The sequence below is a fragment of the Rhinatrema bivittatum genome, chromosome 3 (assembly GCF_901001135.1).
Source record: "Rhinatrema bivittatum chromosome 3, aRhiBiv1.1, whole genome shotgun sequence".
In the NCBI taxonomy this organism is placed as follows: domain Eukaryota; kingdom Metazoa; phylum Chordata; class Amphibia; order Gymnophiona; family Rhinatrematidae; genus Rhinatrema; species Rhinatrema bivittatum.
This window is the reverse complement of record NC_042617.1, coordinates 433,816,398-433,841,777: the sequence shown is the minus strand read 5'-3', so window position 1 is coordinate 433,841,777 and position 25,380 is coordinate 433,816,398.

Genomic DNA, 25,380 nt, shown 5'->3' with positions numbered 1-25,380 from the left:
ATCAGCTGCCTCATGATGCCCCTGGGCACATTTCACACCTATCTCTGTTTAATGAGACACATCATGAAGGAGTGTCTGCTGTTCCACTAACATCTGCAGCAACATATAGGTGGTATGCCAGTGGATGCCAATATCTGGAATGAGATGCATGTGAGGCATCTCAAACTCTTCCTGCTTTTCACAGAGAAGCTGCCCCACCTTCACACTTCAATGCCAGTTTCAGATCTGCACTGCAACAGCTACATCATTAATTTAAAATGGCAGCGGCTTTTTATAGGTAAACAGTGTAGCTCTCAACACTGGAGTGATGTGATCACTCATCCTGCTACCATGGATCATCCATGCAGCTGCATGCTGCACCTGATGTAATGCTTTTAAAAGCATGTCAGGTAAACTCACCCACAATCCATTACAATAATTTAGATGACCCAGTACTATAGTTTGCTATACTGTTCTGAACAAACACATGAGAATTAATGCTTTTAATGGCTTCAAAAGTTTAAGGTTGTAAAAAGCCACTTTTTCTTCATGTTGCACATGAGATTTCAGATATAGCTTAAAATCCAGAAGTACACATAAGTTCCTATGTCAAAATTGGCATGGAACATCCCTCAAACATAATAATCAAATCATTTTGTGGGGGAGTCCTTGGTCATCTATATTTAAGGATAGCCATTTACAGCCCAATCATTCCTTAGTGTTATGCAGACACATAAAAAAAGCTATAGGAAATGAACCATCAATTCCACAGGATATATAAAACTGTATGTCATCAGCATATAGGTAATATTGCACCCCTAACTCTTTAAAAAAAACATCTTTATCAGACAGGAATATATTAGACTAGCACTTCTCAACCAGTGTGTCGTAACACACCAGTGTGTCGCTAAACACCGGCAGGTGTGTCGCGTCTCCCGGTGTCCCACTGCCCCATTGTACTTTCCTTCCCCCTTTTTCCAGCCCCCGTGGGTCAATTGGAAGCCTCGTTTCTTCCTACCCCCACTGCTCAATGGGAAGCCTCCTCCCTTCTACCTGCCAGTGGGAGTAGGAAGAAGGGAGGAAGCCTTTGATTGGCTGGTGAGGCAGGAATTGCATAGCTTGGGGGTGGGTTGGGAGGACTGGCAGTGTTGAACCCCGATGAAGCAAGGCCGCCATGAGAGCTCATCCCCGTGGCGGTGAAGAGGAAAACCTGACCCCAACCAAGCAAGGCCGCCCGGTAGCCCATCCCGGTGGCGGTGAAGAGGAAAACCCGACCTGATCAAGCAAGGCCACCACGGGAGCCCATCTCCATGGCGGCGAAGAGGAAACCCGACCCTGACCAAGAAAGGCCGCTATGGGAGCCCATCCCTGTGGCGGCAAAGAGGAAATCCGACCCCAACCGAGGCCACCATGGGAGCCTATCCCCGTGACGGTGAAAAAAGAAGGCCCGCCAGAGTAAAGCCACGGCAGAACTGGAGCCCATCCCTGCAGTGAAGGAAGAAGAAGTTTTTGGTGAGAGTTTGTGTGTGTGGGTGTGAATGAGTGCCTGGGTGAGAGCTTGTGTTTGTGGGTGTGAATGGGTGCCTAAGTGAGAGCTTGTATCTGTGGATGTGAATGGATGCATGGGTGAGAGTTTGTGTCTGAGGGTGTGAATGGGAGGGAACTTGTGTGTGTGTGGGTGCTTGGGTGAGAGCGTGTGTGTGTGTGGGTGCTTGGGTGAGAGCGTGTGTGTGTGTGTGTGTGGGTGCTTGGGTGAGAGCTTGTGTGTGTGGGTGTGAATGGAAGCCTGGGTGAGAGCTTGTGGGTGTGAATCTATGCCTGGGTGAGAACTGGTGTGAATGGGTACAAGAGCATTTTTGTGTGATTGAGAGCTTGTATATAAGAGAGCATGAGTGTGATTGAGAGAGAGAGACTACTCAGAGAGGATGTGTTTCTGTCTGTGAGAGAGAGACTGGTCAGGAAGATGACTGGTGTGAGAGAGACCGAGACTGGTCGTGGGGGTCTAAATGTGTGTGTGTGTGTGTGTGTGTGTGTGTGTGAGTGACTGGTTGTGGGCGCTAAGGAAGAGGACTGTGAGGACAGAGCTTCAGCAGCACTTGCTGATTCTGGTGAGTGCTATTGGCCTGGAAGGGAAAAGAGTAGGAGAGTTGCTGGAGAGGGTAAGTAAAGGTGGCTTTTTAAATTTATTTTTCTTGATTGACTGCCATTTTAATTATTGGGTATTATGCGATGTCTGCTGTTTTGAAATATTTTATTGATATTTGGACATGTTTTAATAATTTTTATGAGTTTTTAATTGTTGGATATTATTCTGTTCAGCAGCTGTTTTGTAACATTTTTAGTATAGCACAATTATTTCTGTGTGGGGCTCTATAGCAGCTTGGCTTATTCTGTTTTCCCAATAGGAAATGTATTAGTGTTTAGGGCCTGATTTAATAGTTGTATTTCTTAGGGTTGTTACTGTTTAAGTGTGTTCCATAATACAGGTGTAACTTTGTGCGGGTTAGTTTGTGTGCATTATTGCAAATCCTCAGAGTCTGTTAGGTGCTATATTTCTCTTTCCATTTATCCAGGTTCGCAGTGCATGCAGAGTGGCTTTTTTGGTTTTCCATTCCAGTTTCTGTCTCCATATTTATAATTTGTGGTTTTTCTGTACTTGGTGAAGGTCAGTTCTGGGTGTGTGACTGAGGTGAGGTATTTTACTAGCATGTAGGCATTTGTATCAATCTTATTTGTTGTGCCTTCTCAATAGGATATGCATTAATGGTAAATTACTGTCTTTTCATAAGGAAGGCTATTGTGCCTGGTACTAAAGGGAGTTTGTTTTGCTTTTACTGAACCAGAATATCTTTTTTGTATGGCGAGTTGTACAGGGTAATGCCCTAGATCTGCTTTGCACTCATTGCTGGGGATTGAGGGGATTCCTGTGGTGCAGAGTGCATGTTTACATTTAGCCCCGTGATGGTCACAGGTTCAGTGTGTCACGCATGTAAGAACCATCTGACAGGTGTGTCCTGGACAAAAAAAGGTTGAGAATCACTGTATTAGACAGTATGGAGGAGAGAACTGACCACAAAGCTCAGCTGTCTTGATGATGATGAAGAGATACCTAACTGTACCTTTGCTTCCACCCTCACATGCATTAAGGCATTTTTACATGCAAAAAATGCCTTAACGCATGCGAAAAGCACCATAACGCATGGTGCGATGATAATTTTTAAAAGGGGAGGGATTGGGGCGGAGTCAGAGGTGGGAATTTTGTAAAAGTGTGAAGCCATAATGCATGATATCGCACAGTTTTAACGCTGAAAATAACTACATCTTTTTCATTAGTGTTAATCTGTGTGTTGTGCCCATAACTGAAATTGAGATTTTTTTCAAAAATTCCTTTTTGGGCATTTTTAGGCTGGGGAAGGGCCTGAGATATGGGGGGAGGGGGGAGAGAGAGAGAGCCTCTGGGGGTGGAGTATAGGGGTTAACGGCCACCTTGACATGCAGAGTGAAACGTACGAACAGAAAAGTGTACTCTTGTGAAGATTTGATATCTTTCAGAGTGTGGAAACTCACACAACGATGAGATTTGTACAATGTTCTCTCAGCCTAACTTGATGAACTCATTATCTGAGTAACATCAAGCTAGGTTAAGAGAACATTGTACAAATCTCATCGTTGTGTGAGTTTCCTCACCGAAAGACATCAAATCTTCACAAGTGTGCACTGTTCTGTTCATACAACTCACTCTGCATGTCAAAGTGGCCCCTAACCCGTATACTACAACTAAACCTCACTTTGAGTTACTAGGTGGGCCTCCTATAGTTGCTTACTATAGTGCCACCCCCAGAGGCTCTCTCTCTCTTTCTCTCTCTCTCTCTCTCCTTCCTCTCCCCTCCTCCTACATCTCAGGCCCTTCCCCAGCCTAGAAATGCCCAAAATGGAATTTGTGAAAAAATTGCAATTTGCATTATGGGCACCTCACACAGCTTAATGCTAATGAAAAAGGTGTGGTTCTTTTCGGCATTAAAACTGTGTAATATCATGCGTTATGGCTTTGCACTTTGCACAGCTAGCCCACTTTTATAAAATTTCCACCCCTGACTCCACCCCAATCCCTTTCCTTTTAAAAATTAGCATCACACCATGCGTTATGGTGCTTTTCATATGCATTAAGGCATTTTTCGCATGTAAAAATGCTTTAACGCATGCAAAAACGCCATAACACAAGTTAGAAAATGACCCTATAAGTTATCTGGCTATTCAAAATTAGCCAGTTAACTTAGCTGGCTATATCTGGTCATGCCAAAAAGTTGTCCTAAAGTAAGCCAGACAAAGTTAGCCAGATAATGCTAAGATAGCTAGTTATGTTCAACAATGTGGCTGCACTATTAAATATACCTCCAAAGTTAGCCAGATAAGTGACTGAATATGGAGTTCCCTATGTTCTTCTACCTCATCTATCTCTTCCCAGGCTGTAAGCACCTTCTCAAGATACTTCCTCGTTTTACCAAAATCAATTTTTTGAAAGTCAGGATTTTGAGCTTTCTATGATTTCTCTACATATTGGCCAATATATCAAACCCATAGCATATGATGATTACTGCTATTTAGGCAGCCACCTACCTGTGTACTGTCTCTTTTTGTGAGTATCAGGTCCCATATTTGCTCTCCCCTCATTGGCTCCATCATCATTTGTTTGAGCAGAGCCTCTTGAAGGGCATCCATGATCTCTCTGCTTCTTATCATTTCGATCTACAACCAGCAGGTTAAAGTCACCAACCAAAAAATATTCTCCTTCATTTCCACCTTTTGAATGTCTTCAACCATATCTTTGTGCAGTTCCTCTATCTAAGTTTTAGGTCTGTAGATCTCACTGGTATATTTGGAAGTGCCATTGAACTCTTAATTCTACATAGTTGCTATTGCCAATATATTATCCACAATAGCCTTGCGTGATTAATTTTAATCATGAAGTTTATTGGTCTCATATAAGTGAAATCTAAGAGAACCAGAAAGGCTTTGGAAAAATTGGTATTGGAACATTGTAACTCAAGCAGGAAATACACACATATGGAAACTTTTTTTTTGTTCTATTTATGTTTCATTTAGATTATTGCAAATATGAAAATCGAGTGGAGAAATAGCAGCGATGCACAAGCCGACAGAGTCCAATGACAAAAAAGAGTATCGCTGATACAGTATCTATCTGCTCTTGAAGAAATCAGTCAAAAAAGTAAAATATTGTAGGACTGTTCTGTATTTAATCAGGTTCAATCATTCAGAGCAAAGGATAAGGACTCTTCATCCTTTGCTTTGAATGATTGATCCTGATTAAATACAGAACAGTGCTACAATATTTTACTCATTTAGTTTTTCTCCTCGTTTTCTGTCTCACACCTCTTTCAATCATGTCAGATGAAAATAGTTCTTATCTGCTAGCTTACTTATAAAAGTCTAGTGAAAATACTGATTGAGTAACAACAGATGCTTGTTACATAGATCTATTCCATCTATATTGCTAAATATGTTATGAATATGCATTATTAGCGTTAACTGATACGTCATCATGAAGAACCACAATGGAAACCTCTATATTAATTGTCTCATTGCTCGCCCTCCCGCCAAACCTTTCTGTTAGCAAAATCCAGATTTTAGTGAGGTAACAGAGTCAATAAAGTATCCTCTGTTTGCTTGAGCTTTATTTCATTGAAAATTCTTCAATAATATTCTGTACATTTTTCAGTGGATTTTCCCACTCTAGACTGTAGATTAATTGCTTATCTGTAGCAGAAAATGATTAAGTTTAAGTGGCATAAAAATATTCATTCCATGATGAAAAATAATTGTCTATTCACCAAATACCAAATTTTTAACAACTATTAAAATGATATATATTTTCTTCTGCATCATTTCAAATAGGAACTATATAAAGAAATGAACCCAACCAAATCCTCTACCTGTAAACGTCCTGTCATGTAATTTTCAATTAGAAGGGCACATGGATGGCAAATGTTACTTCATATACAACCATACTGTAAGAAGTATCTGCCTCAGGTGCAAAGCAGTGCTAGGAAAATAACTCCACCTAGTATAAAAATCATGTTTATTGTGGAAGTTTGCTAGACTGGGTGGGTAATTGCCTAATAAAGACATATTAGGGTAAGAATAACACAAAATAGGAGGCTTATCAAAACACCATCAATTAAATTAAAGGATATGCATGGCTACGTGCGTATCTATTAAAATCCGGTGTCCTCTTGTTTGCGCCTAGTGCACAAACAAAAGTACGCGCGGGTGTACTTTTTAAAAATCTACCTCTATATGTTAAAGAGAACATTGAGTCAAATAGAATAAAAGTTCTGCAGGAAACAAAATGCAATGTTAACTCTTTATGGATAGAAATTCCAGGTGAAAAAGGGAATAAAATAGTAATGGGAGTGTATTACCATCCACCTGGCCAGAATGAACTAACAGACAATGAAATGCTAAAATAAATTAGGGAAACTAATAAACCAGCAGCACAGTAACAATGGGTGATTTCAATTGCCCCAGTATTGACTGGGTGAATGTTATATCAGGACATTCTAGAGAAGTAAAGCTCCTAGATGAAATAAATGACTGCTTCATGGAACAGCTGGTACAAGATCCAACAAGAAGGGGAAACAATTTTAGACCTAGTCCCTAGTGGAACACAGGATTTGGTACGAGAGATGACAATGTTGGAGCCACTTGACAATAGTGATCACAACATTATCAAATTTGACTTAATAACTGGAAGGAGCACAAAAAAGAAATCTATTATGACAGCATTTAACTTTCAAAAAGGTGACTATAATAAAATGAGGAAAATGGTTAGGAAAAAACTGAAAGCAGCAAAGGTTAAGTGTTTAGCTCAGGCATGGATGTTGTTTAAAAATATCAAAGTATACTCCTTTCTAGGTTGACGACACCAAGACTATATATTCAACACAACGTCAACAGTTAAGTTCTTTTAAATTTAGATTGAATTCTGAAAGAGTCCCAATTTTCATTATTTCACATATGCCAGGTGTGAGTTTAATGGACCTTTATAACACCCCATGGTCTTCGGGCATTACTGCTCCATTTTTAAACCACTGAAAGGGGTCATCTTTAATCATAGGTCACACTCAGTCCTGTATTCAAAAATTATTTTTTTTCTTTTTTCTTTTTCTTTTTACTAAAAATCGAGATTCAAGGTGTAGAACTCAAAACACTGCTCAGGTTCAGGATGCTTCCCTTACACGAACATCAAAACAAAACACACTATTTAGTGTGAAAACCAAGATACAATTTGAATTCAGGGTACTTCCCTTTAGTAGATATCATAGTACTGTTCGATGTGATCACGTTTAGCTTTCCAGCTGCTTCAGGAACCTCTCTGTATTGAATTCACATTCTGCTTCTTGTGTATCATGGGATTATCCTCTTTTTTTTATCTTGTAGTCTTTCTAAAAAACAAAACCATTATCACAACCGCATTCCTGGGATTTCACTTTTTGTACTCACTTCAGTAATGGACTTACTAGTCAGTGAGCATTTCACTACATCTTCATGGCTCTGGAGAAACCTCCTACTGAGCCATCTCTCCTGTCTTACTTATATACGCATGCCCATGATTTAATCTGTAAGTGGACTACCTAAGATTGTGCAGAGATGATTTGGGCTTAGATTGTTAGATTCAAATCAAGTGGATTCACATAAACTGCGTCCTAATTCAAATCATATCTTGATTTTCATACTGAATAATGTTTTGATGTTTGTGTAAGGGAAGCACCCTGAACCTGAGCAGTGTTTTGAGTTCTACACCTTGAATCTCGATTTTAGTAAAAAGAAAAAATAATTTTTGAATACAGGACTGAGTGTGACCTATGATTAAAGATGACCCCTTTCAGTGGTTTAAAAATTGAGCAGTAATGCCCGAAGACCATGGGGTGTTATAAAGGTCCATTAAACACACACCTGGCATATGTGAAATAATGAAAATTGGGACTCTTTCAGATCAATCTAAATTTAAAAGAACTTAAATGTTGACGTTGTGTTGAATATGTTTAAAAATACCATCTTGGAAGCCCAGATCAGATATATTCCATTAATTAAAAAAGGTAAAAAGAAGGCTAAATGACTACAGGCATTGTTGAAAGGTGAGGTGAGAGAGGCAATAATATCTAGAAAAACATCTTTCAAGAAATGGAAAAGGGATCTGAATGAAAAAAATTGGAAACAGTATAAGCACTGGCAAGTCAGATGCAAAGCATTGATAAGAAAGGCAAAGACAGAATTTGAAAAGAAGCTTTCCTTGGAAGCAAAAGCTCATAATAAAAACTTTTTCAGGTACATTCGAGATGAAAAGCCTGCGAGGGAGTCAGTTGGACCATTAGATGATCAAGGGGTAAAAGGAACACTTAGAAATGACAAAGCCATAGCAGAGAGACTAAATTAATTCTTTGTTTCAGTATTCACTGAGGAAGATGTATGAGATTACCCATGCCAGAAGTGATATTCAAAGGTGATAACTCAGAGGAACTGAAATATAGCTGCGTTTAAAAAAGGTTTGGACAAGTACCCGGAGGAAAACTCCATTAACAATTATTAAGGTAGAGTTGCAGAAATCCACTGTTTATTCTTGGGATAAGCAGCTTGGAATCTATTTACCCCTTTGATTCTACCACATACTTGTGACCTGGCTTGGCCACTGTTGGAAACAGGATATTGGGCATGATGGACCCGTAATCTGAATCAGTATGGCAAACCTTATGTTCTTATTTTCAGATATTGCCTTCTGTTTTCCTCTTTCTGTGATTTCTTATAGTTTATGAATTCTAACCTTTTTTTTCCCTTACATTTTCAGCTACTCCTTTACAAAACCATAGCAGCCTTTTTTTCCTTTTTCCTTATTTACTTTTCTAACAAAACGGGTTAGTTGCTTTCACAGTTTCTGCTTTTATTTTTTTCAACTGCTCTTCTACGTCCCCCATAATTTTCCTCTCTCATGCCCAAAAGAAATACAAACTGAAGGCCAGAAACACTCTCATCCCATAACTAAAAAACAATCCTGGTCAAATCCCCATCTTTACCCAGCCCCCAACCCCCCAGAAGTGCACAGGAAGCCCAATGGGAGGTGAAGAGGCTCTTACCTTCTTTGCTGCCCTCAGTGATAAGTGCCAGCTCAGCTGACAGGTACAGGAACTTAGCATTAATTTTATTCATTGCACACCACAGTAAACAGACCAAAACTCCTGGAGGAAGTAGCCAGTCCCCATTCAGAACTCAGTGCTGTCAGTACGTTTTGAGCTGGGATTTCTCCCTTCCCTGCTCCACCCAGGTTTGTCGACAACTATCAACTATACCAACACTTAATACTGAGACCAGGGGGTAGGATGTAAGAGTTTCTCCTCATCTTACTGGATTTTCCTGGCAATTTTAAGGTTGGGGAGTTTAGGGGGTAGGGATTTGGGTCTGGACATTTTTTTGAAGATATGGGATGGGAGGTATTGGAATGTTGCTGGCCTCTAGTTTTTCTTTTCATCTTGGGAGTATGATGGGGTAATCAGGTGCTGCTGGCCTCTAGTTTGTTTTTTTTTCATCTTGGAGGTGGGAGAGGGTAGGGATTCTGGACTCTAGCTTTTTTAAATCTTGGGGTCAGGAACTGGGGGATTGGGTTACTTTTGGCCAGCTATAATTTATCAATTTTCTAAAGCCTGGTAAGTGGCAAAACTACTGAGAAAACATTATCTGTATAACTCTGGGTATATTCAGTTGCATTTTTATCTAGATAAATGCCACTGAATATTCAGATAAAGTTTTCCAGGCAGCTTTATCCAGGTAACTTCTCCATTCCTTGGCCTATTGAATATAAACTTTTTTTTAAGTAAAAGAGCTTACAGATTTGTAAAAATCTCAAAAAAATTCCACAAAACTATTTTATTTCTGGTCTTGTATTATATGAAAGAAAATCCCCACACTGTTTAATGGGGAAGTCAATTTTTAAAGTGATTTATGCAGGTAAAAATCTATGGGCCTGAAATTCAAAAGCATTTACAATCTTAAAATTGGGTTTTACACATATAAGTGCACTTTACGCGTGTGAGTAGGCTTTTGAAAATTGCTACAATATATGCCATTGAATTGCCCATAGGTTTTACCTGTGTAAAGTGCACTTAATGAGGGTAAATTGCTTTTGAAAATTGCTATGATAGTATGTTACATTTACATGCATAACTCCTTTCCAAATTAACTTGTTTTTTCCTACATTAATAAGCTGTCTGAAATTTACCCTCTCTCAATGTGACTAAAAGTTTGCATACTCTACAACGTGCACATGTGTTGCCATAATGAAAGTAGGTATTCCTAGGGCTTTGTTTAAGGGAGGGCAGGAAAAGTGCACACATAGAATTGCATTTTCAAATTCTTGCACATACTTTTCCAAAAACATTTTAACCACAGAAAAAAAGCATGTGGAAGTCTTCATGCACACGTTGTATCCAGAGCAAGTTGCAAAGCCAAAACATGCACAATAGTTTGCTTTCAGAATTGGTATAAAGTCTGTGGATAAAAATGCACATGCAGTCTTGCTTCCCCCGTTAATATTAATGCCCCTACTTTTGTTCAATGGGGACTTTTTACATTTTGGACCTGGCACTTCCCCCATGATATTTGGCAATATCCTTTTGACTTCCAGCTCAAATGACTCATGATGCCAAATCCCAGCCTTGGTTCCTTTACTCAAAACTGTCAGCAATTTCTCCCCTATGTTATATCTCCCCTCTCAACTTATTTAGTCCAAGCCATGCAGCAACAGCCTTCTGTCAGGTACCATGGGCTCTCATTCTGGTCACTAGTTGTTGTCACTGCATGATGACTGGGACTGCCCCTCCCCCCCAGGGCTGTGAATACTGCCTCCATAGCATTTCCTGCCTTGGAAGGCTTGTCCTGGAAATTGAATGCAAGTCCTCTGCATGGCAGTGCCACTGCCACGGCACTGCCACTGAGCCACCAGTTAGGGTTCATGTTGATGAAAGACTCGGCCCAATAAATATAGCCCTGTTTTCCAGAGTCTTGCCCAAGTCTTGCCCCCTTTTTAGTCGCCTATGCTTCACCCCCCCTTTGATATGCTTTACCCCCTATGAATCCCTTCGATGCTGTAGCTCCCCCTTTCCTCTTATTTCTGCTCTCCCTCCCGTGTGCCACTCGACCCCTGCATACTCCACCTCTTAAGTCTGCCCCCATCCCTGGCCTTTACCTCCTCCTTCAAAAAAGATTAAGAACGCCTTAAGAACGCTGGCTCCTATACATTGTATTTTATTGTATTATAGTTGTCGTATTCATTGTTATGCTCCTCAGCATTATTTATAGTTCCTGTTACTGTAAATGCATATGATACCCCCATATTTAGTTCCGAGTCTTAAAACTTATATATTTTAACACACTTTCCCCCTTATATTTCGTTTGTTACTTGTCGTGCGATTGTTATTTGTAAGGGCCTCGCCCAAAAGTTATTTGTTTTATGTAAACCGATACAATCTGCAAACGGCTATCGGTATAGAAGAGACTTAAAATAAATAAATAAATAAATAAGTCATGAAACAGCCTACAAGATTTCTGTAGCTTTTAGAACAGCTGCAAATCGCTTGTGGTTTGATTTCCTGGTGAACCTGTGAAAATAAAAATGCGTAAGACTGATGTGTGCAAACACGGAGCCATGATAGCTGTGACCCCCTTTCATGGGAACATTAATTTCAGACAGTTTTACTGAACCCAAACTGCATCCTGGGCTATTTGTTTTAGAAGTACACACTGGACTTTTGTTCTCTAATATCTACTACCCTTTATTGCAGTTATTCTTAATCTCTTCCAATTAAAAAAAAATCATATTCTATCACCAAAGGCTAAATGGGATGCCTTTTCTATGGCCAACTGCCTGTCATCAAATAGTTTTGGGGGGTGATATTTTTCAATATATGAAGTGCACTTATTTTGAAGAAGGGACTATTTTAAAATTATGTATGGTGCACATGACAGTTATTTTGATAGGTAAAAAAAATGCAATGATGATTTTATTTTCATTGTGGTTGGTTGTTCTTGGGTTCTATGGGGCTCATTTATTAAAGGTTTGAACTAGTTTTGTTCCAGTGGAAAAAAATGCATCAGAGTTAGCAGAGATAAATGTTTGTGTGCAGGGGCATCTCTGGGGACTGTCTAGGAGCTTTTCTATGTCTTAAAGCTTTGTTTTAAGTGGAAATAATTTACAGTAGGTTCATAATGTGCTCATAGCCAGTGGTGATTCCAAGTTAGTGCTTCAAAAAGAGAGAGAGAGAGGGAAAAACTGATTTTAGTATCTGCGTGTATGCAAGGATTCTGTGCAGCATTTGGTGTGGTTTTAGCCTTGTTCCTCTGTGAATAACTGTCCAAGGGGGCTGCTTGTCTGTGTTTAAAAAAAGGATTGGATACGTTCTTGGAGGAGAAGTCCATTACCTGCTATTAATTAAATTGACTTAGAGAATAGCCACTGCTATTACTAGCAATGGTAACATGAAATAGACTTAGTTTTTGGGTACTTGCCAGGTTCTTATGGCCTGGATTGGCCACTGTTGGAAACAGGATGCTGGGCTTGATGGACCCTTGGTCTGACCCAGTATGGCATGTTCTTATATTCGTCTTATGTTCTTAAAGTGGAAGAGAAAAACTCAACCTATATCAGAACGTTGTAATATAGCCATGTGTTCATTTTTTCTGGTGCTGCTCCTTTAAAGCATAATGTATGGTCCTACCCTCCCACTCAGGCTGGAGATGCTTCGATACAGACTTATGGAGGTGAGAGGAGCTTCCTGTGATTTTTCTTAAGGGTATGATGTGATCTCTATACTCAATTCTAGCACTAACCTTTATTCCCTTCCCCCCTTCCAAAGATAATATAAACTCTGGTGTCTAGTGTCCCCTACCACCCCACCCCAAAACAATAGTACCCTGGTGGTCTGGGGGCAGATGGAACCCCCCCCCCAGCCAATCCCCTAACCCCCAGTACCCTGAATAGGTGTCTCTGATAGCAGCCCGGACCTGATTGGCCTCATTTTTCAAAATGAGGCCAACTTGATCTTGCCTCAGTCATATGATGGGGGGCTGGGCCAAGGAGATGGGGGGTTATCTTGTGTCAATGGGGCTTTTTGGCCTTGAAGAGGAAGGGAACTGGCTGTAACTGCGTGAGTGGCATTTCTTTATTTTTCATTTCAAAGGGGCCAGTACCACCTCAGTAGGCAGCAGAGGTGGTGGACAGGAGTCGAAATCAACCCCAGGTTGATTATTTTTGCCTTTGGGGGAGGACCATTTTTCAGGCTGCTGGCCCTTTTAGCGATGGTGGCCCTGGCTGAGTTGGGCTGCCTTTGCATGGGAAGAATCCTTACAGTAGTGTGATTATTTGTCACATGTTTACCGCAATAAAAAAAATTGTTCCACTGTAATGCTGTGATAATTTATCAGGGAGCGGCCAAATATTGCAGGGGGGACCACCCCCCATGATATTTGTGTCTTCCCGCAATAAACTATTCCAGCTTAATAAATCACCTCATGCGTTAGGTGGATAATTCTGAAATTCAGCGTTTATCCAGCTAACATACAGGGAGAAGCAACAAGCTGTAGTAAGGCTTTAACATGAGTTACATTGAATATATCAAGCAATATCCACAATATCTTGCATCTCCCCAATCAGGTTCCCTTCCCTATTACAGTGAACTACTTTGCGTGTGATTTGCATGCATGAATAATGCAAATGCAGGAAAAGAAGGTCATGCATAGGCAATCCTATACAAATATTTTATAGTGGCCAACTGAGAAGGTGTTCAGCTGCGATAAAATACCTACACCTTTTTGAAAAGCGGTAAATATGAGGTGGGAGGCCTGGGACCCTAACATGGGTTCTGAGGTTCCCTTCTCACATTTAGAGAGCCAGCTAAAAAAAAAAAAGTTGCGCAAATGGGGAGGTTGAGCTGGGCTCAATGCTGAACCCTATCTCAACCCTGGGCAACCAGTAGAGGTAGCCCCAACTCCCCTCAAAATATAAAAAAAGAAAATGCACCAGCACAACGCCCCAGCCCCTCCTCCAAGTGATAGCCAAAATACCCCACCCACCACCCCCAAGCTATAGCCAAAGACCCTTCATCTCCCAAGTTTTAGACAAACTCTCCCTACCCTCACCCCTTTACTAGTTAAACATAGATTCCTGGATTCCTGGGCCCCCCCCCCAACCTATCAAATATAGGTTCCCTGCCCCAGCTGCCCGTACCCACTCCCCTCCATCTGGAAGCCAGAAAATTTAAAAATAAGGGTGTAGGCCCCAACCCAACCCCAACCCAACCCCCTTCCCACACCTCTTGAATCTTCCAATAGATTCCACGTCAGAGCCAGGTGCACCCTCACAGGCAGCCCAGTGAGTGCCATTTACTAAAATGGTATCAACTTGATCTTGTCCCAGCCATGTGACTTGGGTAAGGTAAAGGGGTCGGACCCTTACAGGGGGTGGGGGTCTTTGGCTATCACTTGGAGGGGTGGAAGGACTTTGACTATCACTTGGGGGGCCGTAGCTGTAGCCACCTGGGTGCATATGTTTTTACGTTTTGCATTTTGAGGGGAATCGGGGCCATCTCGACTGGTGGCCCTGTGTTGAGATGGGGGTCAGCACTAACCCTCACTGAACCTCCATGTTGGCCACAATTTGTTTTTGGGCCAGTGGCCCTTTAAGGTGATGGTGGTCCTGTAAGAATGGGGCTGCTATTGCGTTAAAGGGCCACACACTGCATTCTTTTGTCCCACGATGTTTGCCCGCGAGACAAAAGAATGTGCCATACAGCCTTTATGCTTTTTCATGGAAGGGGCCTACTATTGCAGCAACAACCTCCCACAATAGTGGGACTCTTCCTACGATAAAACATCATGGCTTAATGCCTCTAGGCCATATGTGGATAGCCAAGACCATTCTGGAATGACCCCACTCCTTCTCCGAGTTAGCTGGATAACGTTTAAGCCAGATAAAAATTTATCCAGCTAAATTTTTACAGACAGAGCAGCACAATTTTTAAATCCTGACATTTGTCTTTCTAAATCTGAACTTATCTGGACAAATGGAGCCGCATAATTTCTTATAAGTGAAATTAATTATAGAGCTGGATGGAATACCGTATATCCTAAAATACTAAGGAACTCTAGGTTATAGAGGGAAGAATATTTTCAGTAGATCTTTGGGATGGGAGTGGTCCTATAAGACTGGAGGATTTTGTCTCTCTAAAAGTTGTAACAAAGAAGAATTTGGAAATTGCAAGCTGGTTAGTCTTACCTGGGTGGTGGAGAAATTAATGAAGGCTCTCTTGAAAGAAGGCATAGTCAAGGATGTGGCATCCAGTGACTTGCAGATAGCATGGTTTTGCCAGAGGGAGATTATATCAAAGAAATCTGATCAATAATAACACTCCTTCCCAGTCAGTCCCTCTTTGATTAATACAAAATTATTTGTCTTGTTTGTCACTTAAGACTGTAAGCTCTATTAATCTAATTTAAGAAAGACTCCAACTTCTAAGTTTTATTACTTAGAGTATATTTTTATTTATGACAAAACTGAGAATAAAGAATCTACTTGATTTGACTAAATTCAACAATTTCTTTATTAAGGAATTTTATCAATTAAACATAATTAAGTATATAAAGGGGTAGATTTTAAAAAGCATTTACTCGAGCAAAACTGGTTTTTGCTCGAGTAAATACACTTTACTCAAGTAAGTGGGCTTTTCAAAATTGCTACAATATATGTCATTGAATTGTCCATAGGATTTACTCAAGTAAGTGCACTTTACTCGAGTAAATAGCTTTTGAAAATTGCTACGATAGTATGTCACATTTACATGCGTAACTCCTTTGAAAATGACCCCCAAAGTGTATAGTAATTACTTTAGTGATTAAAGATAGATCCTTTCTTACAATTTTTAAATTGGCATAACAGATCATTGACCAAAGTTTGCACAGATTTAATTCGCAAATATTACAGGCTAATTAACCTCAGATTTCTTAGGACCAATGTTTTGAACTTTTCAACATAATTAGAAGTTAATGTCTGTTCTACTACCACGCTGTTAAACAATCAATGATTGAAGCTTGGTGCAGTGTTTTGTATAGATGTGAATCGGAACCGGAATCGGTTCGGATTCCGGTTCCGATTCATATAGTGGGGTTTTTTTCGTCCAGCCCAATTGCGGATTTGTTTATCGGCTGCGCCCGAGCCGATAAACAAAAAACCCACCCGACCCTTTAAAACTAATCCCTTAGCTTCCCCCACCCTCCCAACCCCCCCAAAAAGCATTTTACAGGTACCTGGTGGTCCAGTGGGGGTCCCGGGAGTGATCTTCCGCTCTCGGGCCGTTGGCTGCCACTAATAAAAATGGTGCCGATGGCCTTTGCCCTTACCATGTGACATGGTATCCGTGCCATTGGCCGGCCCCTGTCACATGGAGGGAGCACTGGATGGCCGGTGCCATCTTTAAAAATGGTGCGGGCCATCCAGTGCCCAAAGATTAAATAAATTCTATGCTACTAAAGCCAGTAATATCACTGGCTATTCCCGAAGTCAACTTGATTAATAACAGTAAATGGACTTCTCCTCCAGGAATTAGCCAAACCTTTTTCAAACCCAACTACACTAACTGCCCTAACCACATTCTATGGCAACAAACTCCAGAACTTAATTGTAAGTTGAGGAAAAAATAATTTTCTCCAATTTGTTTTTAAATGTTCTACTTACTAACTTCATGAAGTATCCCCTAGTCCTTCTATTATCCGATAGAGTAAATAACTGAGTCACATTTACTGTTCTAGACCTCTCATGATTTTATACACCTCTATCATATCCCCCCTCAGCCGTCTCTTCTCCAAGCTGTACAGCCCTAACCTCTTTAGCCTTTCCTCATAGGAGAGCTCTTCCATCCCCTTTATCATTTTAGTCACCCTTCTCTGTACGTTCTCCAGTGCAACTATATTTTTTTGAGAAGCAACAACCAGAATTGCACACAATATTCTAAATGTGGTCTCACCATGGAACGATACAGAGGCATTATGACATTTTCCATTTTATTCTCCATTCCTTTCCTAATAATTCCTAACATTCTGTTCACTTTTTTAACTGTTTGAGCACACTGAGCTGGAAATTTCAATGTATTATCCACTATGACACCTAGATCTTTTAATTTATTTAATGGATTATTTTTCCTATATGCATTACCTTTTTCTTGTCCAATTTAAATTTAATCTGCCATTTAGATACCCAGTCCTGCAGTCTTGCAAGGTGCTCCTACAATTTATCACAATCCACATGTGATTTAACTACTCTGAATAGTTGTATGCCATCTGCAAATCTGATCATCTCACTCATCATATCCCTTTCCAAATCATTTATAACTATATTGAAAAGCATGGGTCCAAGTACAGATCCCTGAGGCACTCCACTGTTTACCATTTTCCAATGAGAAAATTGACCATTTAATCCTACTCTCTGTTTTCTGTCTTTTAACCTGTTTGCAATCCATGAAAGGACATCACCTCCTATCCATGACATTTTAGTTTTCTTAGAAGCCTCTCATGAGTCTTTTTAGTTTTCTTAGAAGCCTCTCATGAGGGACTTTGTCAAAAACTTCTGAGAATCCAAATGCTCTACATCTACCAGTTTACCTTTATCTATTTGTTTATTATCCCCGTCAAAAAATGTAGCAGATTTGTGAGACAAGACTTCCCTTGGTTAAATCCATGCTGGCTAAGTTCCTTGCAATCATGTCTTTCTATATGCTCTGTGATTTTCATCTTTGGAATAGTTTCTACTATTTTTCTTGGCACTGAAGTCAAGCACACTTCTCTATAGTTTCACAGATCACTCCTGAAGCCCTTTTTAAATAGTGGTGTTACATTTGCTACCCTCCAGTCTTCAGTTACAATGGATGATTTTAATGATAGGTTATACATTTTTACTAATAGATCTGAAATTTCATTTTTTAGTTCTTTCAGAACCCTGGGGTAAATACTATCCAGTCCAGGTGATTTGCTGCTCTTTAGATTGTCAATCTGGCCTACTATATCTTCCAGGTTCACTGTGATTTGGTTCAGTTTATTCGAATTATCATCCTTGAAAAACATCTCCGAAACAGTATCTCCCCAACATCCTCATCACATAAGTAAATAATAAATTAAATATTTTTGCGATGGTCTTATCTTTCCTAAGAGCCCCTTTAATCCCTTGGTCATCTAATGGTCTAACTGACTCCTTAGCAGTTTTCCGCTTCAGATATATTTAAAAAGTTTTTATTATGAGTTTTTGCCTCTACTGCCAACTTCATTTCAAATTCTCTCTTAGCCTGTCTTATCAATGTTTTATATTTAACTTGACAATACTTATATTTTTTCCTATTTTCTTCAGATGGATCTTTCTTCCAATTTTTGAAGGACATTTTTTGGCTAAAATAGCCTCTTTCACCTTTTAAGAATGCCGGTAATTATTTGGCCTTCCTTCCACCTTTCTTAATGTATGGAAATCATCTGAACTGCAATTTCAAGATGGTATTTTTAAACAATGTCCATGCCTGTTGTACACTTTTAACCTTTTCAGTTGTACCTTTCAGTTTTTTTCTATTTCTCTCATTTTATCAAAGTTTCTCTTTTGAAAATTTAGTATTAGAGCTGTAGATTTACATAGTGTCCCTCTTCTAGTCATTAGTTCAAATTTGATTATGTTATGATCACTATTGCCAGGTGGCCCCACCACCATTATCTTTTTCACCAAATCCTGCATTCAACTAAGAATTAGATCTAAAATAGCTACCTTCCTCATCGGTTCCTGAACCAATTGCTCCATGAAGCAGTAATTTTTTCCATCCAGGAACTTTACATCTCTAGCATGTCCTGATGTTACATTTACCCAGTCAATATTAGGGTAATTGAAATCTCTTATTATTGCACTGCCAAATTGGTTAGCTTCCTTGATTACTCTTAGCATTTCATTGTCCGTCTCATTATTTTGGCCAGGTGGTAGTTAGTATACTCCTATCACTATACATTCATACAAAACACATGGGATTTCTACCCATATAGATTCTAATCTCTTGTATGATCTTTATCCTGTTGGACTCTATGCACTCCTGGACATAAAGCATCACATCCCCACCAAGTTGATCCTCCCTGTCATTGCAATATAATTTGTATCCTGATATAGTACTGTCCCATTGGTTATACTCCTTTCACCAGGTCTCTGAGATGCCAATTATGTCTATCTCATCAATCACTGATATACAATCTAACTCTCCCATCTTGTTTCTTAGACTCCTGGCATTGGTATACAGACATTTCAAAGTGTTTTTTATTTATATTAGCAACCTGATTTTCAATTGATAGGGATAATTTTGAATCGTTTTGCTTGGTAATTCTTTACTTAAAGACACTGACTACTTTTACTTTTATTGGATCCTCTCTGTTGAGATGCCCAGCAAGCCTGTTTCATTAGTATCCTTCGAAGATACCTCCCTCCAAACCATGCACTACTGAGTGACTGTAGGTTTTCCCCCTTGTTCTAGTTTAAAAGCTGCTCTATCTCTATTTTAAAAGTTAGTATCAGCAGCCTGGTTCTAGTCTGGTTAGGGTGGAGCCCGTTCTTTGGGAAAAGTCTTCTCCTTCTCCAAATATTTGCCCAGTTGCTTACAAAACTGAATCCTGCTTCCCTGCACTATCATCTCATCCATGCATTGAGACTCCAGAGCCTTGCTCTGACTGCTTCTGGGGATCTGCACATGGAACAGGGAGCATTTCAGAGAATTCCACCCTAGCAGTTCTGGATTTCAGCTTTCTACCTAAAATCCTAAATTTGTCTTCAAGAACCTCCCTCCAAAATTTTCCTGTGTCATTGGTGCCCATATGTACCACACTGTATAAAATCCTATCTAGATGATGTGTGAGGTTCACCACCCTCGCACAAGGCAGGCAAGTTTTTAATAATCAAATCACCAATTATGACTGCTGGGAAAAAAATTTTGGGGCCATATCAAATACAGTTGATAACCTTGTTTTTCTGAAATGACTGCATATTTCGTTCTTGAGATATAGCTGAAAATTCAAAAGTCAATTCTGTTCTTCCAAGTTAGTTTGCTTCAGAGAAAATGGCTCTTGTCATTTCTCAAATTTTTGACATAATGTGCCTACACTAGTAGCATTATAGAAATATTAAGTATTGGTAGTATAGTAGTAGTAGTATTTATATTATAATTAGTAATGTTTATTATTTAATTAGTAATTGGAATTCACTCTGAGTAAAGAAAAGTGATTGGTAGAGTTTCTCAGGGATCTGTCCTGGGACCATTTCTGCTCAATAGCTTTGTAAGCAATTTTGTAGAGGGATTAGATGGCAAAGTTTACTCTTTTGTAGTCTGCGTTAAGATACAGCAACAGAGTGGACTTCACTGAGAAGTAAACAGAATGAGAAGCAAACTAAGAAAATGGTTGAATGTTTGGCAGTTAAGATTCAATGCACAATAAGACAGAGTAATGAATTTGGGATAAAGACATCCAAAGGAGCAGGAGTGTTTGTGTGTGTATGAAAGGGCTGAACACCAACCAGGAGCAAGATCTTAGGATGATTGTATCCAATGATCTCAAAGTACTGGAATGGTGTGTCATGGTTTCATCTGATATGCAGCCTCCCCATGCCATCATTCATACTGCTGTACAGCCTTCTCTCCACCAGGGGTCCTCAGCAAGCCCCTCTCACAGCTATGCAAGTCACCTCTTCACTGATCAACTGTTGCCTGAACCCCAGCTCTTCTTAACTCAGCCTGTCCATTTCATCAGTGCCTCTTATTGGAGTTACCTTGGCTCTTTCACCTGGCCTGTCTTGTCTTGCTATACTTTGCCTTATAGCTTATCCAGGCCTTCTGCCTTGCCTTGTGGTCTACCTGGGACTTCTGCCTTGCCTTGTGACCTACCCAGGCCTCCTGTCTTGGCTTGTGGCCTGTCTTGGCCTCCTACTTGCTCTGTAGCATACTTTGGCTCCCTGCCTTGCTCTGTAGTCTTCCAGGCTTCCTTGCCTTGCTCTGCAGCTTTCTAGACTCTCCTGCATTGCCTAGTGGCCTTCTGTGTTATGTGCGCCGGCCACAGCAGACCCGCAGCTCAGCCCCCTCACCTCTTTCAAAGTAATCCAGCATCCTGTCCCTCATCTCTGGTGGCTGCAGGCCACCAGCTCCATCCTCAGGCTACCCCTGGTGCCTCTGGCTCTGCTGCAGCTCCTGATGCTCCGCGTCAGGCCTCTCTGTGTTGCCTGCAGAGAGACGCCATCCTGACCAGTGATGCGCCCCTCCCTAGGTGCATGGACGTGCATAGTTAATCTTTAAGTAGGGCCCGCGGCGGGAACCTGGCCGCAGTCCCGGATGATGAAGTAGGCAGAGCTCCGGTATATAAGCTCAGGCTCTGATCTCTCAGATTGACTTTGCAACAGGTCCCCTCACTAGTCAAGTACTCATTGCCTCTTCAGTTCCTGGTTCCTGATCCTGATCGTCTTCGTTCCTGTTTCCTTGTTCCTGTGTTTCTCTTCTGTCGTCTCTCCTTCGGATTGCTGACCTGGTTTGACCTCTGTGGCCGAAACTAATGAACCCATGCAGTTGGGTCATGGGTATCTGTCCCCGGAAGAGTGGCTCCGGCGGAGACAAACAGGCCTGTGTATGTACTGTGGAGCACCCGGCCATCACCTACAGACTTGCCCAGTCTGTCCAGGAAACTTCCCAGCCTAGGTTCAGTTGGGGTCCTGAACTTGGGCGCAACGTCCCCGGCCCCTCAACTATCTGTGCCTGTTACTATAGTCTGGAACTCTCAATCGTTTCCTGTCCTTGCTCTGGTAGATTCCGGAGCAGGTGGCAATTTTATCTTAAAGGCTTAGTTCAACTCATGGGTATCAATACCCGTACTCTCGAGACTTCCTTGTGCATTGCTTCAATCTGTGGAGAACCGTTACTCGGTTGAATCTCCTTATCCACAGAGCCAGTTCAACTTCTCACTGGCGCTCTCCATTCTCCATTTTGGTTCTAGAAAATCCATCCACCCAGTAGTTCTGGGACTATCTTGGCTCCAATGTCACTCCCCCCAATTTGATTGGGGGTCTCTTCAGCTGACAGAATGGGGCTCCGTCTGTCACCAGACTTGTCTACATAAAGTAGTGCCCCCACCAGTGGTTCCTCTGGCGACCACTTCCTCAGGCATACCTGCTCCCTATGCAGACTTCTAAGACATGTTCTCGAAGTAGAAGGCGGACCTCCTACCACCTCTTCAGAGATTTGATTGTCCCATCGATCTTCAACTTGGGACCATACCTCCCGAGGGCATACCTATCCTCTGTCTCTTCCCGAGACCAAGGCCATGATGGAATACATCCGAGAGAATCTAACGAAGGGGTTCATTCACCCCTCTACCTCCCCTGCTGGCACAGAGTTCTTTTTCGTCACAAAAAAGGATGGATCTTTAAGACCGTGTATCGATTACTGCAGTCTGAATGCAATCACGCTCAAGGACAAGTACCCTCTGCCATTGATATCTGAATTGTTTGATCGACTACATGGAACTTCTATCTTCACCAAGTTAGACTTACACGGAGCCTATAACTTGGTGCGCATTCACCCTGATGACATCTGGAAGACTGCTTTCAACACCAGGGATGGGCATTATGAATATTTAGTGATGCCCTTTGGCCTTTGTAGTGCACCAACAGTTTTCTAGAGCATGATTAATGAAATCTTCAGGGATCTCTTGTACATCAAAGTTCTGGCATACCTGGGTGACATTCTTAAGAACATAAGAACATAAGAAATTGCCATGCTGGGTCAGACCAAGGGTCCATCAAGCCCAGCATCCTGTTTACAACAGAGGCCAAACCAGGCCACAAGAACCTGGCAATTATCCAAACACCAAGAAGATCCCATGCTACTGATGCAATTAAAAGCAGTGGCTATTCCCTAAGTAAACTTGATTAATAGCAGTTAATGGACTTCTCCTCCAAGAACTTATCCAAACCTTTTTTGAACCCAGCTACACTGCATTGCCTGAATATTCCATTGCCTCTCTCCAGCCCTGGACCTCTGCATTGCCTGACTACTCTGTTGCCTCTCTCCAGCCACGGACCTCTGCATTGCTTGACTATGCCGTTGCTTCTCTCCAGCCCTGGACTTCTGCTTCATCTGACCATCCTTTTGACTCTCTCCTCATCTAGACCTTGCCACTGCCTGCTACTGGTTCCAGAGTGCTATCAGCCCTGATCCCAGCTTGCTTAAAGAAGCCTCTTCAGATTTTGTCCTGGACGTGGTTCATTCAGGCTTCTGCCTGCTCTTGCTCGGGTGCCCTCTGTCAAACTGTGTTCCTATTGGCACCTGGGTCTCTGGGACTCCACCTTGTCCAGTACAGACTGATACCTCCACTAGTTGCTGCCTCTGGGCTGACCTCATTCCACTCATCGACGACCACTGACGTAGGCCACCTAAGTCCAGCTGGCCCCGGCACCCAAAGGCTCAATCCGCGGGGAATGAGGGCTGGTATTGGTGAAGCACCAGCTGGCCTCCGTCCATCAGCCCTCTCTGCCTGCCGATGGTGGGGATCTGTAGGATCCCTCCTATGGGTAGCGTCAACCCCACCTCGGCCCATGGGTCCACATCCGACGCAACATTCTGTACCTACTGTCGTGCCTTATGGCCTTCGAGACTACTAGGGTTCCCTCGCCCTGTCTCATGCCCTGTCTTGGTTACTGTGGTGTGTCCTAGTTCTGTCCTTGTTGAGTCCTTGTCCAGTCCTGACCTTGTTTAGTTCAGTCATTGTACAGTCCTGTCCCTGACTAGTCCAGTCCTTGTCCTACCCAGTCTAGTTTGATCCCTTGTCTATTTCCTAGGCTTTGCCTTTGTCCTTGGTTCAAGCCCTGCCTGTATCTAGACCCTGTCTGTCTTCAGTACTGGCCTTAACTTCAGCCCTACTTGGTTCAAGCTCCCAGTCAGTGCCTGGATCCAGCTTCTTGTCTGTACCTGAATCCATCTCCCAGCCGGTGCCTGCCTCAAGCTTCCAGCCTGTATCCAGCTTTCAGTCTGTGATAGATCTGATGTTCAACTGAAGGAAAGTCATACCAGTCCCCAGAACCAGGGGTGGGGGGGGGGGGGGGGGGGGTTTGGTTAGGCAGAAAATCATCTCCAGTCCTGCTTTGCAGTCCTGTGTCACTTCTGTGAGGTTGCTCCCTTATTCCAGCCTGCCAGACCATGACATGGTATAATTCAGTATGATTAGAGTGATAAGGCAGCGTCTAGAGCCAGAAGAATATTGGGGTGCATAGGGAGAATCTTAACCAGCAGAAAAAAAATGAGGTAATAATGTTTCTATACAGGTCATTAGTGAGATCTCGCCTGCAATATTATGTCCAATTCTAGAGGCTGTACCTCTGAAATAATATAGGCAGGCTAGAGGCAGTTCAGTAAGGGGGTCATTTTCAAAGGAGTTACGCATGTAAATGTGACATACTATCGTAGCAATTTTCAAAAGCTATTTACTCGAGAAAAGTGCACTTACTTGAGAAAATCCTATGGACAATTCAATGGCATATATTGTAGCAATTTTGAAAAGCCCACTTACTTGAGTAAAGTGTATTTACTCGAGCAAAAACCAGTTTTGCTCGAGTAAATGCTTTTTAAAATCTACCCCTAATAGTGCGAGTTCTGCTATAAAAGCATATGAGATGAGGCTTAAAGGAGCTACATATTTTTACCTTAGAGAGGAGAGACATGGGGATAGAAACATTCAGATACCTCAAAAGAAAAAATCAGATGCAATAAGCAAGCTTTTTTTTTCAGAAAAAAAGGATGCTTTAGAACAAGACGTTATGTTATGAGATTCAAGAGAGGTAGATTCAGGAGCAACATGAGGAAATATGTTTTCATAGAAATGGTTATATTATGTTACGTTACATTTATAGACTGCTTTCTTTGAACATTGTTCAACCAAAATATTAAGAGATACGTAGAATGGACTCTCAGGAGAGATGGTGGAGACAAAAATGGTTACAGAATTTTTTAAAAAAACAAAAGAACATGGGATAAGCAGATTAAGCACAGAGGATCCCTAATGGCAAAGATGTGATGAGAAAGCCAGAGATCAACTGGAGTTTATGGTATTGTAACAGGAATGAAAGTGAGCAGACCATATGTGCCTAATGGTTCTTCTCTGATGTCATATTCTATTTTAGTGATAGGAACAAGGATGCTAGGTTGCAGGATTGCAAACAAGTCACCTCCTTAAGAGCAGAGGTGAAGGGAAAAGTAATAAGAAGAATACAAAGGACAAATAAAGAAATCATTACCTAGT